A 17,292-nucleotide genomic window follows, 5' to 3' on the forward strand; every position below is an offset into this window, starting at 1 on the left:
ACTCTGCGACTCAGGGTCCTGTGGTTGTTAGAGGACACAATTTTCTCATCAACTTCATATTTACCCATGGGCTATAACTTCATGGATTATGTTATAATTCAGCCATCCATTATAAAAATCTGTTTAGATTATCTTAGAGTTAAGGGGGAAAAAATCTGTAAGCTTTTTCTCCTTGAATGAGTATATACAAGTAAAACTGTGATTATATTGCATCACTTAAAAAACAAAGGCAAAATCTCTGAACTTTTCTAAGATCATTCAATACATAACAAGAGCTAATGTTTATTGAGCACTTACCATAGCTAATTACTTAGATTGCCTCTTTAATCTTGCCAATCCAAGCAAGTAGATGCCACTATTATTTGTATTTTATGGATGAAAAACAGATTTAGAAAGGTTCAGCCACACAGGTCAAGTATATAGTGGATTTAGGTCTTGGTTCCAGGTATGAGTCTAAAACCCAGGGTCTTACTACTTTTATGGTTCCCACAACATGTAACACTGTTTAAAATGTCCCCAAGTGTTTATAGAGTCCTATTATGTGCTCCTACCCCCTCTCAGTTTATCCTACTATGGTAGCTTGCGTCATACTATGATGCTGGACGCTATGCCACCGATATTTCAAATACCAGGAGAGTTACCCATGGTGGACACGTATCAGCAGAGCTTCCAGGCTAAGGCTAGGAAGAAAGGCCTAATTCTGAAAGTTAGCCAATGAAAACCCCATGGATCACAACAGAATATTATCCAAGACTTCAACTCGCTTATTTCGGATGCATTGTCAGGAGGGACCAATTGCTGGAGAAGGACATCGTGTTTGGTAAAGTGGAGGGCCAGTGAAAGTGAGGAAAACCCTCCATGAGATAGACTGACACGAGAGCTGCCAAGTATGGACTCAAACGTACCAATGACCATGAAGAGAGGGCAGGACCGGGTAATATTTTGTCCGTTATGCATAGGATCGCCGTGAGTCAGAGCTGACTCCACAATAACTAACAACAACGTTACCAGGTCAGCATAATAGAATCCTTGGGATGGATCCTTGCCTTCAAGGAGCTTATAGCAAGTGTGGGAAGAAAAGCTTCCCAGCTTCAAACAAGCCCCTTGGTGGGGATAGCTGCCCCTTACATTTGGACTGAGCGTCCAAGTTTATAAAGTGCTTCACACACACTATTCTCTCTCTGATTATCATAAACAACCATCTAAGGCAACTTGGTTCTCATTTCTATTTTTTTTTAAATAATTTTTATTGTGCTTTAAGTGAAAGTTTACAAGTCAGTCTCTTACACAAAAACCCATACACACCTTGCTACACGCTCCCAATTACTCTCCCCCTAATGAGACAGCCTGCTCTCTCCCTCCACTCTCTATTTTCGTGTCCTTTTCATCAGCTTATAACCCCCTCCACCTTCTCATCTCCCCTCCAGGTAGGAGATACCAACATAGTCTCATGTGTCAGCCTGATCCAAGAAGCTCACTCCTCACCAGCATCCCTCTCCAACCCATTGTCCAGTCCAATCCATGTCTGAAGAGTTGGCTTCAGGAATGGTTCCTGTCCTGGGCCAACAGAAGGTCTGAGGGCCATGACCACCGGGGTCCTTCCAGTCTCAGTCAGACCACTAAGTCTGGTCTTATTAGAATTTGGGGTCTGCATCCCACTGATCCCCTGCTCCCTCAGGGGTTCTCTGTTGTGTTCCCTATCAGGGCAGTCATCAGTTGTAGCCAGGCACCATCTAGTTCTTCTGGTCTCAGGATGATGTAGTCTCTGGTTCATGTGGCCCTTTCTGACTTGTGGGCTCATAATCACCTTGTGTCCTTGGTGTTCTTCATTCTCCTTTGATCCAGGTGGGTTGAGACCAATTGATGCATCTCAGATGGCTGCTTGCTAGCGTTTAAGACCCCAGACGCCACTCTTCAAAGTGGGATGCAGAATGTTTTCTTAATAGATTTTATTATGCCAATTGACATAGATGTTCCCTGAAACCATGGTCCCCAGACCCCTGCCCCTGCTACGCTGGCCTTCGAAGCATTCAGTTTATTCAGGAAACTTCTTTGCTTTTGGTTTAGTCCAATTCTGCTGACCTCCCCTGTACTGTGTGCTGTCTTTCCCTTCAGCTAAAGTAGTTCTTATCTACTAATTAGTGAGTGCCCCTCCCCCACCCTCTCTCCCTCCCCCCCTCATAACCACAAAAGAATGTTTTCTTCTCAGCTCAAACTATTTCTCAATTTCTTATAATAGTGGTCTTATACAATATTTGTCCTTTTGCAACTGACTAATTTCACTCAGCACAATGCCTTCCAGGTTCCTCCATGTTATGAAATGTTTCACAGATTCCTCACTGTTCTTTATCGATGCATAGTATTCCATTGTGTGAATATACCATAATTTATTTATCCATTCATCCGTCGATGGGCCCCTCGGTTGCTTCCATCTTTTTGCTATTGTAAACACTGCTGCAATAAACATGGGTGTGCATATATCTGTTCGTGTAAAGGCTCTTATTTCTCTAGGATATATTCCAAGGAGTGGGATTCCTGGATCGTATGGTAGTTCTATTTCTAGCTTTTTAAGGAAGCGCCAAATCAATTTCCAAAGTGGTTGTACCATTTGACATTCCCACCAGCAGTGTACAAGTGTTCCAATCTCTCCACAGCCTCTCCAACATTTATTATTTTGTGTTTTTTGGAATAGTGCCAGCCTTGTTGGAGTGAGATGAAATCTCATTGCAGTTTTGATCAGCATTTCTCTAATGGCTAATGATCGTGAACATTTCCTCATATATCTGTGAGCTACCTGAGTATCTTCTTTAGTGAAGTGTCCAGTCATATCTTTTGCCCATTTTTTAATTGGGTTATTTGTCTTTTTGCAGTTAAGTTTTTGCAGTATCATGTAGATTTTAGACATCAGGCGTTGATCGGAAATGTCATAGCTAAAAACTTTTTCCCAGTCTGTAGGTTGTCTTTTTACTCTTTTGGTGTAGTCTTTGGGTGAGCATAGGTGTTTGATTTTTAGGAGCTCCCAGTTATCTAGTTTTTCTTCTACATTCTTTATAATGTTTTGTATACTGTGTATGCCATGTATTAGGGCTCCTAACATTGTCCCTATTTTTTCTTCCTTGATCTTTATGGTTATAGATTTTATATTTAGGTCTTTGATCCATTTTGAGCTCGTTTTTGTGCATGGAGTGAGGTATGGGTCTTGTTTCATTTTTTTGCAGATGGATATCCAGTTATGCCAGCACCATTTGTTAAAAAGACTGTCTTTTCCCCATTTAACTGTTTTGGGGGCTTTGTCAAATATCAACTGCTCATATGTGGATGGATTTATGTCTGGATTCTCAATTCTGTTCCATTTGTCCATGTATCTGTTGTTGTACCAGTACCAGGCTGTTTTGACTACTGTGGCGGTATAATAAGTTCTATAATCAGGTAAAGTAAGGCCTCCTAATTGTTCTTCTTTTTCAGTAATGCCCTATTTATCCGGGGCCTCTTTCCCTTCCATATGAAATTGGTGATTTCTTTCTCCATCTCATTAAAGAATGTCATTGGAATTTGGATCGGAATTGCATTAAATGTATAGATCGCTTTTGGTAGAACAGACATTTTTATGATGTTAAGTCTTCCTATCCATGAGCAAGGTATGTTGTTCCACTTATGTAAGTCTCTTTTGGTTTCCTGCAGAAGTGTACTGTAGTTTTCTTTGTATAAGTCTTTTACATCTCTGGTAAGATTTATTCCTAAGTATTTTATCTTCTTGGGGGCTGCTGTAAATGGCATTGATTTGGTGATTTCCTCTTTGATGTTTTTTGTTGGTGTAGAGGAATCCAACTGATTTTTTTATGTTTATCTTGTATCCCGATACTCTGCTGGACTCTTCTATTAGTTTCAGTAGTTTTCTGGAGGATTCCTTAGGGTTTTCTGTGTATAAGATCATGTCTTCTGCAAATAGAGATACTTTTATTTCTTCCCTGCCAATCTGGATGCCCTTTATTTCTTTATCTAGCCTAATTGCTCTGGCTAGGACTTCCAGCACAATGTTGAATAAGAGTGGTGATAAAGGGCATCCTTGTCTGGTTCCCGATCTCAACGGGAATGTTTTCAGGATCTCTCCATTTAGGGTGATGTTGGATGCTGGCTTTGTATAAATGCCCTTTATTATGTTGAGAAATTTTCCTTCTATTCCTATTTTGCTGAGAGTTATCATGAGTGTTGAACTTTGTCAAATGCCTTTTCTGCATCAATTGATAAAATCATGTGATTCTTGTCTTTTGTTTTATTTATGTGGTGGATTACATTAATTGTTTTTCTAATGTTGAACCATCCCTGCATACCTGGTATGAATCCCACTTGGTCATGGTGAATTATTTTTTTGATATGTTGTTGAATTCTATTGGCTAGAATTTTGTTGAAGATTTTTGCATATACATTCATGAGGGATATAGGTCTATAATTTTCTTTTCTTGTGGTATCTTTACCTGGTTTTGGTATCAGGGATATGGTGGCTTCATAGAATAAATTTGGTAGTATTCCATCCTTTTCTATGCTCTGAAATACCTTTAGTAGTAGTGGTGTTAACTCTTCTCTGAAAGTTTGGCAGAACTCTGCAGTGAAGCCATCTAGACCAGGGCTTTTTTTGTTGGGAGTTTTTTGATTACCTTTTCAATCTCTTCTTTTGTTATGGATCTATTTAGTTGTCCTACCTCTGTTTGTGTTAGTTTAGGTAGGTAGTGTGTTTCTAGGAATTCATCCATTTCTTCTAGGTTTTCAAATTTGTTTGAGTATAGTTTTTCATAGTAATCGGACATGATTCTTTTAATTTCAGTTAGGTCTGTTGTAATATCGCCCATCTCGTTTCTTATTCGTGTTGTTTGCTTCCTCTCCTGTTTTTCTTTTGTCAGTTTGGCCAATGGTTTATCAATTTTGTTGAGTTTTTCAAAAAACCAGCTTTTGGTCTTGTTAATTCTTTCAATTGTTTTTCTGTTTTCTATTTCATTTAGTTCAGCTCTAATTTTTATTATTTGTTTTCTTCTGGTGCCTGGGGGTTTCTTTTGTTGCTCTCTTTCTATTTGTTCAAGTTGTAGGGATAGTTCTTTGATTTTGGCCCTTTTTTCTTTTTGGATGTGTGCATTTATTGATATAAATTGGCCTCTGAGCACTGCTTTTGCTGTGTCCCAAAGGTTCTGATAGGAAGTGTTTTCATTCTCATTGGATTCTATCAATTTCTTTATTCCATCCTTAATGCCTTCTATAATCCAGGCTTTTTTGAGCAGGCTATTGTTCAGTTTCCAAGTGTTTGATTTCTTTTCCTGTTATTGATTTCCACTTTTATGGCCTTATGGTCAGAGAAGATGGTTTGTAATATTTCAATGTTTTGGATTCTGCTAAGGCTTGCTTTATGAGCTAATATGTGGTCTATTCTAGGGAGTGTTCCATGTGCACTAGAAAAGAAAGTATAGTTGGTTGCTGTTGGATGGAGTGTTCTGTATATGTCTATGAGGTCAAGTTGGTTGACTGTGGCATTTAGATCTTCCGTGTCTTTATTGAGCTTCTTTCTGGCTGTCCCGTCCTTCACCAAAAGTGGTGTGTTGAAGTCTCCTACTCTTGTTGTAGAGCTGTCTATCTCACTTTTCAATGCTGATAGAGTTTGTTTTATGTATCTTGCAGCCCTGTCATTGGGCACATAAATATTTAATATGGTTATATCTTCTTGGCGTATTGTCCCTTTAATCATTATATAGTGTCCTTCCTTATCCTTTCTGATGGATTTAACTTTAAAGTCTATTTTGTCAGAAATTAATATTGCCACTCCTGCTCTTTTTTGATTGTTGTTTGCTTAATATATTTTTTCCATCCTTTGAGTTTTAATTTGTTTGTGTCTCTAAGTCTAAGGTGTGTCTCTTGTAGGCAGCATATAGATGGATCTTGTTTTTTAATCCATTCAGCCACTCTCTGTCTCTTTATTGGTGCATTTAGTCCATTTACATTCAGGGTAATTATGGATAGGTATGAATTTAGTGCTATCATTTTGATGTCTTTTTTTGTGTGTTGACAGCTTCTTTTTCCCACCTGATTTTATGTGCTGAGTAGCTTTTCTTTATATATTGTCCTTTCCTCATATTTGTTGTTGTTGATTTTGTTTCTGCTGAGTCTCTATTTTTCCCTTGTATTTTATTTTGATGAGTAGGATAGTTTGTCTCCTTTGTGGTTGCCTTATTATTTACCCTTATCTTTCTAAATTTATAACTAACTTTTATTTCTTTGTATTGCCGTATCTTCCTCTGCATATGGAAGGTGTATGATTACATTTCTTAGTCCCTCTTATTATTTTAATGTTGTCTTCTTTTATATAATAACATCGCCATTACCCTGTGTTGGGCTTTTTTTTTTTTTTTTTTTGCATTGCCCTTTCTGGGTTGACTTCTGGTTGCTCTGCCCAGTGTTCTAGTCTTGGGTCGATACCTGATATTATTGATTTTCTAACCAAAGAACTCCCTTTAGTATTTCTTGTAGTTTTGGTTTGGTTTTTATGAATTCCCTCAACTTGTGTTTATCTGGAAATGTCTTAATTTCAACTTCATATTTAAGAGACAGTTTTGATGGATATATGATTCTAGGCAGGCAGTTTTTTCCTTCAGTTTTTTAAATATGTCATCTCATTGCCTTCTTGCCTGCATGGTTTCTGCCGAGTAATCCAAGCTTATTCTTATTGGCGCTCCCTTGTAGGTGACTTTTCTTTTATCCCTCGCTGCTCTTATAATTGTCTCTTTATTTTTGGTTTTGGCAAGCTTGATTATAATATGTCTTGGTGACTTTCTTTTAAGATCTACCTTATGTGGAGTTCAATGAGCATCTTGGGTAAATATCTTCTCATCTTTCACAATATCAGGGAAATTTTCTGCCAACAAATCCTCAACAATTTTCTCTGTATTTTCTGTTATCCCTCCCTGTTCTGGGACTCCAATCACTCATAGGTTATTTCTCTTGATAGAGTCCCACTTGATTCTTAAGTTTTCTTCATTTTTTTTAAATTCTTTTATCTGATTTTTCTTCTAATATATTAGTGCCAAGTGATTTATCTTCGAGTTCAGAAATTCTGTCTTCTACTTGCTCAATTCTGCTCCTCTGACTTTCTATTGAGTTATCTAATTCTGTATATTTTATTGTTAAGCTTCTAAATTTCTGGTTGCTGTCTGTCTATGGATTTTTCCAGCTTATTAAACTTTTCATTATGTTCCTGAATAATCTTTCTGAGTTCTTCAGTTGCTTTATCTGTGTGTTCCTTGGCTTGTTCTGCATATTGCCTCATTTCCTTCCTGATGTCTTCAAGGGTTCTGTATATTAAACTTTTGTATTCTGCATCTGGTGATTCCAGGAATGCACTTTCATCTAAAAGATCCCTGGATTCTTTGTTCTGAGAGCCTGTTGAAGTGATCATGGCCTGTTTCTTTATGTGACTTGATATTGACTGTTGTCTCCGAGCCATCTATAAGTTATTGTATTAGTTTATGCTTGCTTACTGTGTCGTAGCTGCTTGCTTTGTTTTGTTTTGGTATACCCCTATGGGTTGCTTGAGTGAGCTAGCTTGATTATTTTCACCTTTGGAGCTCTTGTCTTAGAGGCGCAGGGGCAGGGGTGATTGGCGTATATACCCATATCTGATTGCAGCAGGGGGTCATGCTCTGAACAAGGCAGGAGGCTGAGAACCGACCCCCAAGTGTCTCTGAGGAAAACGCATCTCTGTTCCCTAGAGCGTGCTGGTGGGTGGGCTCTGCAGAGGGACCATGGGCACCCAAAGATTTTGTTGTAAGGACTGGGAGGTACCAGTTATCCCTGGGCCCCTGTCGCGGGTGGCTGGGCGACCCAAGTGGAGCCACCAGTCCTTAGGTCCCTGTTGTGGGTAGGTGAGGACCTTGTTTAATAGGCAAAGCAATGTCAAACATCAAACATCCACCTCTCCTGCACACCGCTGAAATGGTTGGAGTTGGCCAACAAGGGCCTATTCTCTCAAAATTGGCCAACACAGGTCCATGCAGAAGGGAAAGGTGCTCAAGGTCCACAGACGGTTTATGCCTGGACAGGAGTCACTTCTGTCCTGAGCTCCCCCAGTTAATGGAGCTAGCGAATTATCTTTTCCCCCCAGTTGGAAATTTTTTCCTTCCCCAAGGCCAGGAGGATGGCTCCAGATGCTCACCAGGGTCTATCTCAGGTCTAGGGATTCAGCCGCCGAAGCTGGGTTGGGGGTCGGGTGGGCGCGGTAAAATATACACAAGTACTTAGCTTTTGCCGAGAGTGCCCTTCTGCTCAGGCTCCGGAAGTGTGAGTGGGCTGTGTGGCTGGCTGCTTCTCCTTGAGGAAACTGCAGCCGAACGCTAGTGCCAGCCTGCTGCCGCTGCCACTCTGGGAATGGTGCCTGAGGGCTCCCTGCGATTCAGGTCCGGTAACTTCTCTCCGCTTCTGAACAGTCTCTTCCTTCCCCTGCCCCTCAGTTTGTTGTCTAAGCTTGCCTTTGATGCTCAGGGCTCCCAGCTTGTCACAAATATACTCGTTTCACTTGTTTTTTAGGGTCTTTGTTGTAAAGAGGGCTCGACGGAAGCGTCTATTTCTCCATCTTGGCTCCACCTCTATATCTCATTTCTATTTTATAGAAAACTGACTCAGAGGTCAGCAGTTTGCCCAAATCTACCCAACTTGGTTATCTGACTCTCTCCACTTTGTTGCCTCACCGCTATATAAATAAATACATATATAACATTCGATTGTGAAGCTGATACTAACTCAGATCTTAACTGGCCAACAGCCTAAACTGGCCCCCGCCCATTCTTATTTATTCACACCAAGGATTATTAGGCTAAGGCTCTCAAGGACATTTACCTCCCCTCAGTCTATGACAAATAGTCATAGGCTAATCATGTCAATACAGGAGTTCTGGTTGCACAGTGGTTAAAGTGCTCAGCTGCTAACCAAAAGATCGACAGTTTGAACACACCAGCTGCTCCTTGGGAGAAAGCTGTGGCAGCTTGTTTCCGTAAAGATTACAGCCTTGGAAACCCAATGGGGCAGTTCTACCCTGCCCTACAGGGCCACTTTAAGTTGGAATTGACTCGACAGTACTTTGGTTTGGTTTGGAATCATATCAATGAGTTGGGCATGTGCTTTGGACAGAACATCCAGGTGACTCATGTAAGTTGAGGTGGATCCAGTAGGATTTCCTTTTGGTGGTTAGTTTGTGGCCTGTTAGCTCATGATAATGTTTATGCTTGAAAGAGAGCTAAACTGCATTTCACTGAAAATACTCTCAACTTCAGATCTATTACAAATCCAGATGAGAGTCCCCTTTCCCAGACTCTGACACACTGCAAGTTTGCCAGAAACATGGATTGGCTCTAACAGCTGTCTCCACGCAGCACCCTTCTCCTTTGTCTGCCTTCCACTATCAACCAAACCAAACCCACTGCTGTGGAGTTGATTCCAACTCATAGCGACCCCATAGGGTTTCCAAGGCTATAAATCTCTATGGAAGCAGACTGCCACATCTTTCTCCCATGGAGCCACCGGTGGTTTTGAACCTCTGACCTTTCAGCTAGCAGTTGAGCACTTTAACCACTGTGCCAGCAGGGCTCCTTGCCTTCCACTGTAGAAGATAGTTACTCATTTTCCCCGGCTTCTTCACAGTGAAGGGTGGTCAAAGAGATGTAAGGAAAATCTTTTGGGGCAGGGAGGCAGGTTTCTAGGAAATATTTTTCTTTCCTGATAAAAGGAGAGGAATACTGAAGAAAGTTTTCATTTGCCATCCTGGACACCTCTGCTTTGGGATGAGGTTATTTTGGGATATGATAGCTAGAGCTGTGGCAGCTATCTTGTGACCATAAGGAGAAGAATCCTAGAGGCATCAGCCTAGCGCCTAACCCTGTGGAGATAATGAACCCTGGCACTGCCTATCTCCAGACTTCTTGTTATTGATTTCTACTTTTATGGCCTTATGGTCTGAGAAGGTGCTTTGTAATATTTTGATGTTTTGGATTCTGCAAAGGTTTATTTTATGACCTAATATGTGATCTATTCTAGAGAATGTTCCATGTGCACTAGAAAAAAAAAAAGTATACTTTGCAGCTGTTGGGTGGAGTGTTTTGTATAAGACTATGAGGTCAAGTTGGTTGACTGTAGCAATTAGATCTTCCATGTCTCTATTGAGCTTCTTCCTAGAAGCCCTATCCTTCACCGGAAGTGGTGTGTTGAAGTCTCCTACTATAATTGTGGAGGTGTCTATCTCACTTTTCAATTCTGTTAAAGTTTGTTTTATCAGGCATCTTGTTAAGGCATTTTACAAGCCCTTGTGGTATAAGCCAGGGATCAGCAAACTTTTTCCTAAAGGGCCAGACAGCAAATGCTTTAGGCTTTTTGGGCCAAGGGGAATTCTTAGCTTGTGGGCCATACAAAAACAGGCGGTGGGCCGCATTTGACCCACATGTCATAGTTTGCTGACTCCTGATGTAAGCTACTGCAAGTTTACTTTTCTATTATTTTCAGACAAATGTTTGAGTAAATAAACAGTACATTTCTACCTATAATAGGACCTTTTATGGCGTTTGCCTAGCCCACACCTCTCATCTCTGAAAAACTCTACCCACGTTTCTGGTACATTAACCTCCCCCATGGCCATTAATAATTGAAGTAGGAGTAGGCACCCGATCCCAGGTAAGCTGTATTAGAGTATGCAAGCTGCTCTAACAACCCCAGAGCTGAGTGGCTTACCGTAGTAAGACTTTATTGCTCATATCACAGTCCAATATAGTCTGTTAAAAATAATCAAAACTCAAGGGCCACATAAACCATAGACTCCATCAGCCTGAGACCAGAAGAACTAGATGGTTCCTGGCTACCACCAATGCCTGCCCTGACAGGGAGCACAACAGAGAGTCCTTGATGGAGCAGGAGAAAAATGGGGTGCAGAACTCAAATTCTAGTAAAAAGACCAGACTAAGTGGTCTGACTGAGACTGGAGGTACCCTGGAAGACATGGCCCCTAGACTTTCTGTTAGCCTGGAACTGAAACCAATTCTTCAGACAAAGATTAGACTGGATTATAAGACATAAATAATACTCATGAAGAGAGTACTTTTAGCTCAAGTAGATACATGAGACTAAATGGGCAGCTCCTGTCTGGAAGTGAGATGAGAAGGCAAAAAGGGACAGGCTGAATGGACACAGGAAATCTGGGGTGGGAAGGAGGAGTGTGCTGTCACATTATAGGGAGAGCAACCAGAGTTACATAACAGTGTGTGTATAAATTTTTTATAAGAAACTAACTTAACCTGTAAACTTTCACTTAAAGCACAATAAAAAAGGAAAAAAAAAAATCAAAACACACCAAAATTTGAACATAAGGTTGATGTTCTATCTGCATATAGAGAGACCATTTTGATTGCAGAAAAAACAAATGACTTGAAGAAGTTAGGTACAATGAGGCTTGTAAAGAGAAGAAACCCAAAAATCTCAAACTCATTGCCATCGAGTCAATTCTGACTCATAGCAAGCCTAAAAGACAGGGTAGAATTGCCTCATAGGGTTTCCAAGGCTGCAATCCATAAGGAAGCAGACTGCCACAACTTCCTCCTGAGGAGCAGCTGATAGGTTCCAACCCCACCCGTGGGTTCTAACCGCTAACCTTTCAGTTAGCTGCTGAGCACTTAACCACTGTGCCACCAGGGTTCCTTATATAAACAGAAGAGGAGGGAGAAGTATAGAAGGCCTACCATTGGCTAATCTTAACGTGATTGAACCCTGCCTTCCCCGTTTTACTGAGATCAATGGATATCAAGATCACAAGATATTTTCTGTCCCTCCACCCAGCCATACCTTTTGAGATTCAAGTTTAGTAAGCCTGACTTGGAACAGGAAAGAAAGGATTTGTAACTTCAGGTGAAAGAAAAGCAGCTGGTGGAGTGATTTTGGTCAGGGATTTCAATTCCCAGATTTGAGTGAGTTAAAGACCCACAACCCCTTGAACAAAGGGGAGGCTGGGCCCCCTTAAGGATGAACTCCAACACACTGCCAGAAACTTTTTCCTGTTAATCTCTCCCCCAGGCTTTCCCAAAGGGATCTACAGCCTTTTACAAGAGTGACTATTCACTGGGGAAAAGGAAATAATTGGACTTTTCTTTTCGGGGATTATTGAATACTGGCTCTGAAGTGACACTAATTCCAGAAGACCCAAAATGTCACTGTGGCCCACCAGTCAGAGTGGGGGCATATGGAGGTCAAGTTATTAATGGAGTCTTGGCTCATGTATGTCTCACAGTAGGTCTAGCGGTTCCCTGAGCCCATCCTGTAGTGATTTCCCCAGTTCCAGAATGCATAACTGGAATAGATATACTCAGCAACTGGTGGAACCCCCACATTGGACCTCTGACAAATAGAGTAAGGCTATTATGGTAGGAAAAGCCAAGTGGAAGGCATTAGAATGGCCCCTACTTAGGTGGATAGTAAACCAAAGAGATACCACATTCCTGGAGGGACTGCAGAGATTACTGCCACCAACAAGGACTTGAAGGATGCAGGGGTAGTGATTCCCATCACATCCCCATTCAACTCACCTGTTTGACCTGTGCAAAAAACAGATGGATCTTGGAGAATGACAGTAGATTATCGAAAACTTAACCAGGTGGTGACTCCAATTGCAGCTGATGCTCCAGATGTAGTTTCATTGCTTGAGCAAATTAGTACATCTCCTTGTATCTGGCGTGCAGCTATTGCTCTGGCTAATGTCTTTTTTCTCCATACCTGTTTTCAAGGACCATCAGAAGCAGTTTGCCTTCAGCTGGCAAAGCCAGCAATACACCTTCACTTGCCTACCTCAGCGCTACGTCAACTCTCCAGCCCTATGTCATAATTTAGTCCAGAGGGACCGTGATTGCCTTTCCCTTCCACAAGATGTCACAATGCTCCGTTACATTGATGACATTATGCTGATTGGACCTAGTAAAGAAGAAGTGTCAATGACTTTGGACTTATCGGTAAAACATTTGCATGTTAGAGGGTGGGAAATTAATCCCACAAAAATTCAGACATCTTCCACGTTGGTGAAATGTCTAGGGGTCTAGTGGTGTGGGGCATGCCAAGACATTCCTTCTAAAGTGAAGGATAAATTATTGCATCTGGCTGTTCCCACAACTAAACAGGAGTCACGATGCCTAGTGGGCCTCTTTGGATTTTGGAGGCAACACATTCCTCATTTGGGAGTACTACTCTAGGCTAATTATCAAGTGACTTGAAAAACTGCTAGTTTTGAGTGGGACCCAGAACAAGAGAAGGCTCTATGACAGGTTCAGGCTGCTGTGCAAGCTGCTCTACCACTTGTGCCGTATGATCCAGCTGATCCAATAGTGTTGAAGTGTCAGTGGCAGATAGAGATGCTGTTTGGAGTCTTTGGCACGCCCCTATTGGTGAACCACAGTGCAGACCCTTAGGATTTTGGAGCAGAGCCCTGCCATCCTCTGCAGATAACTACTGTTCTTTTGAGAAACAGCTTTTGGCTTGTTACTGGTCCTTAGTAGAGACCGAATGCTTAACCATGGGGCACCAAGTCACCATGCAGCCTGAGCTGCCCATCATGAACTGGCTGTTGTCTGACTAACACAGTCATAAAGTTTGACATGCACAGCAGCACTCCATCATTAAATGGAAGTGGCATACATGAGATCAGGCTCAAGCAGGACCTGAAGGCACAAGTAAGTTGCATGAGGAAGTGGCCCAAATGCCCATAGCCTCCACTCCTATCACATTACCTTCCATCTCCCACTCTGCACCTATGGCCTCCTGGGGAGTTCCTTATGATCAGTTGACTGAAGTAGAGAAAACTCGTGCCTAGTTTACAGATGGTTCTGCGCGATATGCAGGAGCCACCTGAAAGTGGACAGCGGCAGCACTACAGCCCCTTTCTGGGACCTCCCTGAAGGAGACTGGTGAAGGGAAATCATCTCAATGGGCAGAACTTCCCTAGGTTATTCACTTTGCTTGAGAGGAGAAATGGCCAGATGTGCAATTGTATACTGATTCATGGGTTACGGCCAATGGTTTGGCTGGATGGTCAGGGACTTGAAAGAACATGATTGGAAAATTGGAGACAAGGATTTATAGGAAAGAGGTGTGTGAATAGACCTCTCTGAATGGGCCAAAGAAGTAAAGATATCTGTGTCTCACGTGAATACTCACCAAAGGGTGACCTCAGCAGAGGATGATTTTAACAATCAAGTAGAGAGGATGATGGGTTCTGTGGAAACCAGTCATCCTTTTTCCCCAGCTACTCTTGTCATTGCTCAATGGGCTCATGAACAAACTGGCCATGGTGGCAGGGATGGAGGTTATGCCTGGGTCCAGCAACATGGACTTCCACTCACCAAGGCTGACTGAGCTACAGCCACTGCTGAGTGCCCAATCTGCCAGCAGCAGAGACCAACACTGGGTCCCTGATATGACACCATCCCTCAGGGTGATCAGCTAGCAACTCGGTGGCAAGTTGATTACATTAGACCACTTCCATCATGGAAAGGGCAGTGTTTTGTCCTTACTGGAATAGACACTTACTCTGGATATGGATGTGGATTTGCCTTCCCTACATGCAACACTTCTGCCAAAACTACCATCTGTGGACTTACAGAATGCCTTATCCACTGTCTTGATATCCCACACAGCATTGCCTCAGATCAAGGGACTCACTTCACAGCAAATGAAGTGCAGCAGTGGGCCCATGCTCATGGAATTCACTGGTCTTACCATGTTCCCCATCATCCTGAAGCAGCTAGCTTGACAGAACAATGGAATGGCCTTCTAAAGACACAATTACAGTGCCAGCTAGGTGGGAGTACCTTACAGTGTTGGGGCAATGTTCTCCAGAGGCTATACAAACTCTAAATCAGTGTCCAGTATATGGTGCTGTTTCTCCCATAGCCAGGACTCATGAGTTCAGGAATCAAAGGGGTGGAAATGGAGTGGCACTTTTGCTATTACCCCTAGTAACCCACTTGCAAGATTTTTGCTTCCTGTCCCTATGACCTTATGCTCTGCAGGTCTAGAGGTTTTAGTTCCAAAGGAGGGAATGCTCCCACCTGGAGACACATCATTGATTCCATTGAACTGGAAGCTAGGAATGCCACCTGGCCACTTTGGGCTCCTTATGCCTCTGGATCAACAGGCAAAGAAGGGAGTTACCATACTGGCTGATGTGATTGATCCTGATTACCAAGAGGAAATCGAATTGATATTACATAATGGAGGTAAAGAAGAGTATGTCCGGAATGCAGGTGATCCCTTAGGGCATCTCTTAGTACTACCATGCCCTGTGATTAAAGTCCATGGAAAACTACAGCAACCCAATTCCGATATGACTACTAATGACTCTGACCCTTCAGGAATGAAGGTTTGGGTCACCCCACCAGGCAAAGAACCATGATCAACTGAGGTGCTTGCTGAGGGCAAAGGAATATGGAATGGGTGGTGGAAGAAAGAAGGTAGTTCTAAATACCAGTTACGGCCATGTGACCAGTTGCAGAAACAAGGACTGTAATTGTTATGAGTATTTCTGCTTTGTGTGTGTGCATCAAACATTTTTGTTTTCTTCACTTATAAAATATGTAAACGGGGCTAGTGTGTTTTCAGTTATATGCATGGTAGTTGTATCATGTTAGGTGCAAGTATAACTTTATAATTGTCTTTATTCAGAGATTATGTATGGTTTAAGGAGATGTGTGCATGTGCCAAGTTGACAAGGGGTGGAGTGTGATGGTTAAGATTGTATGTCAGCTTGGCTGGGCTATGATTCTCAATGTTATACGTGATCACTCCTATGATGGGATCTGCTGTGAGTAGCCAGTCAATTGAAAGGGCATTTCCTTGGGGGTGTGGCCTACATCCAAATATAAGCAGACATTCTGGCTTTTTGCTTGCTCTGGATCCTGCAGCTGCCTCCTGTTCATCTGACCTCCAGCTCTTGGGACTTGAGCTATCAGCTTATCTGCCGATCTTGGGATTCGTTGATCTTCACAGCCTGTGAGCGGAGCCCTGCTCTCCAACCTGCAGATCCTGGGTTCACCAGCCCCTGCAGCTACGTGAATCTGGAGAAGGCTTGCGGTCTTGCCTGGCAATCTTGGGATTTGTTGATATTCACAGCCTGTGAGCAAGAGCACTGCTTTCCGACCTGCCAATCTTGGGTTTGCCAGCCCATGTGGGTACGAGAATCGGGAGAAACCTCTACACTAATCCATGGATTTGGGACCTTCCAGAAGCTGTTTCTTTGATATAAATCTCTCTCTATATATATTTATATGCTTTACTGGTTTTGTTTCTCTACAGAACCCAGGCTAAGACAGTGGGTAAGAAAACCCCAAAATCAAAGCAAGATACTGCTCTCAATTTCTCTTTTTGACAAGTCTAATGGCTCTGCTGCATGTATGCAGAATCCCAGGATTCTATCTTAATACTTGTTCTACAAGGTCTTTGTGCATTGGGAAAGGAGAGCTTGAAGGTTTATACTGTTAAGAAAATATTCTCATAAAGTTAATTTTATAGATTTTATTTTGGTTTCAGAAGAGGTTCATGAACCAGAAGCAGCCTTGTGAGACATGCTTTGCTGGGCAAAGAAAAGCTAGAAGTTTTTATAAGACCTAAAAGGCAGAAAGACAGAAACTAAATATTTTCCACCTATTTTGAGAAGCCATCAGGTCATATAAAAACACCCAAACATTTAAATTTATCTATTCAAAAAAGAGCTTAAACTCTGAGCAAGCAGGCAAAACAAAATATGTGCAGCAGAAATGTTTGTGCCTACCAGTAAGGTCAGAGATGGGGCATTTCAAACAGGGTGGCCTGAGGTAGAAGAATCCAGCCTCTTTAACTCTTTTAAAGAATTTGTTTAACTGCAGGTAGTCTGGAGACTAAAACATAAACTTAACAATGCAAAGGGTTTTATGGCATCAAAAACCTACATTGCTTACAGAAACACAAAAAATTCCTATAACAGAATATATTTATTTTGAGCAGACACGATTCGAATTGGGCAGTGTCACCTGAACATGTTGGGAAGGCGCTCCACAGAAGGGACAGTGAAAGTGGGTTAGATAGGTCACTGTTATGTTAATTTCTCAGGAAAAAAAACAAAAAGCAAACCTGCTGCCATGGAATCAATTCCAACTCATAGCGACCCTATAGGACAGAGTAGAAGGAACCCATAGGGTTTCCAAGGCTGTAATCTTTAGGGAAGCAGACTGCCACATCTTTCTCCCGCAGAAAGATCCCATT

This window comes from Loxodonta africana, chromosome 7 (genome assembly GCF_030014295.1).
Source record: "Loxodonta africana isolate mLoxAfr1 chromosome 7, mLoxAfr1.hap2, whole genome shotgun sequence".
NCBI classification, from domain to species: Eukaryota; Metazoa; Chordata; class Mammalia; order Proboscidea; family Elephantidae; genus Loxodonta; species Loxodonta africana.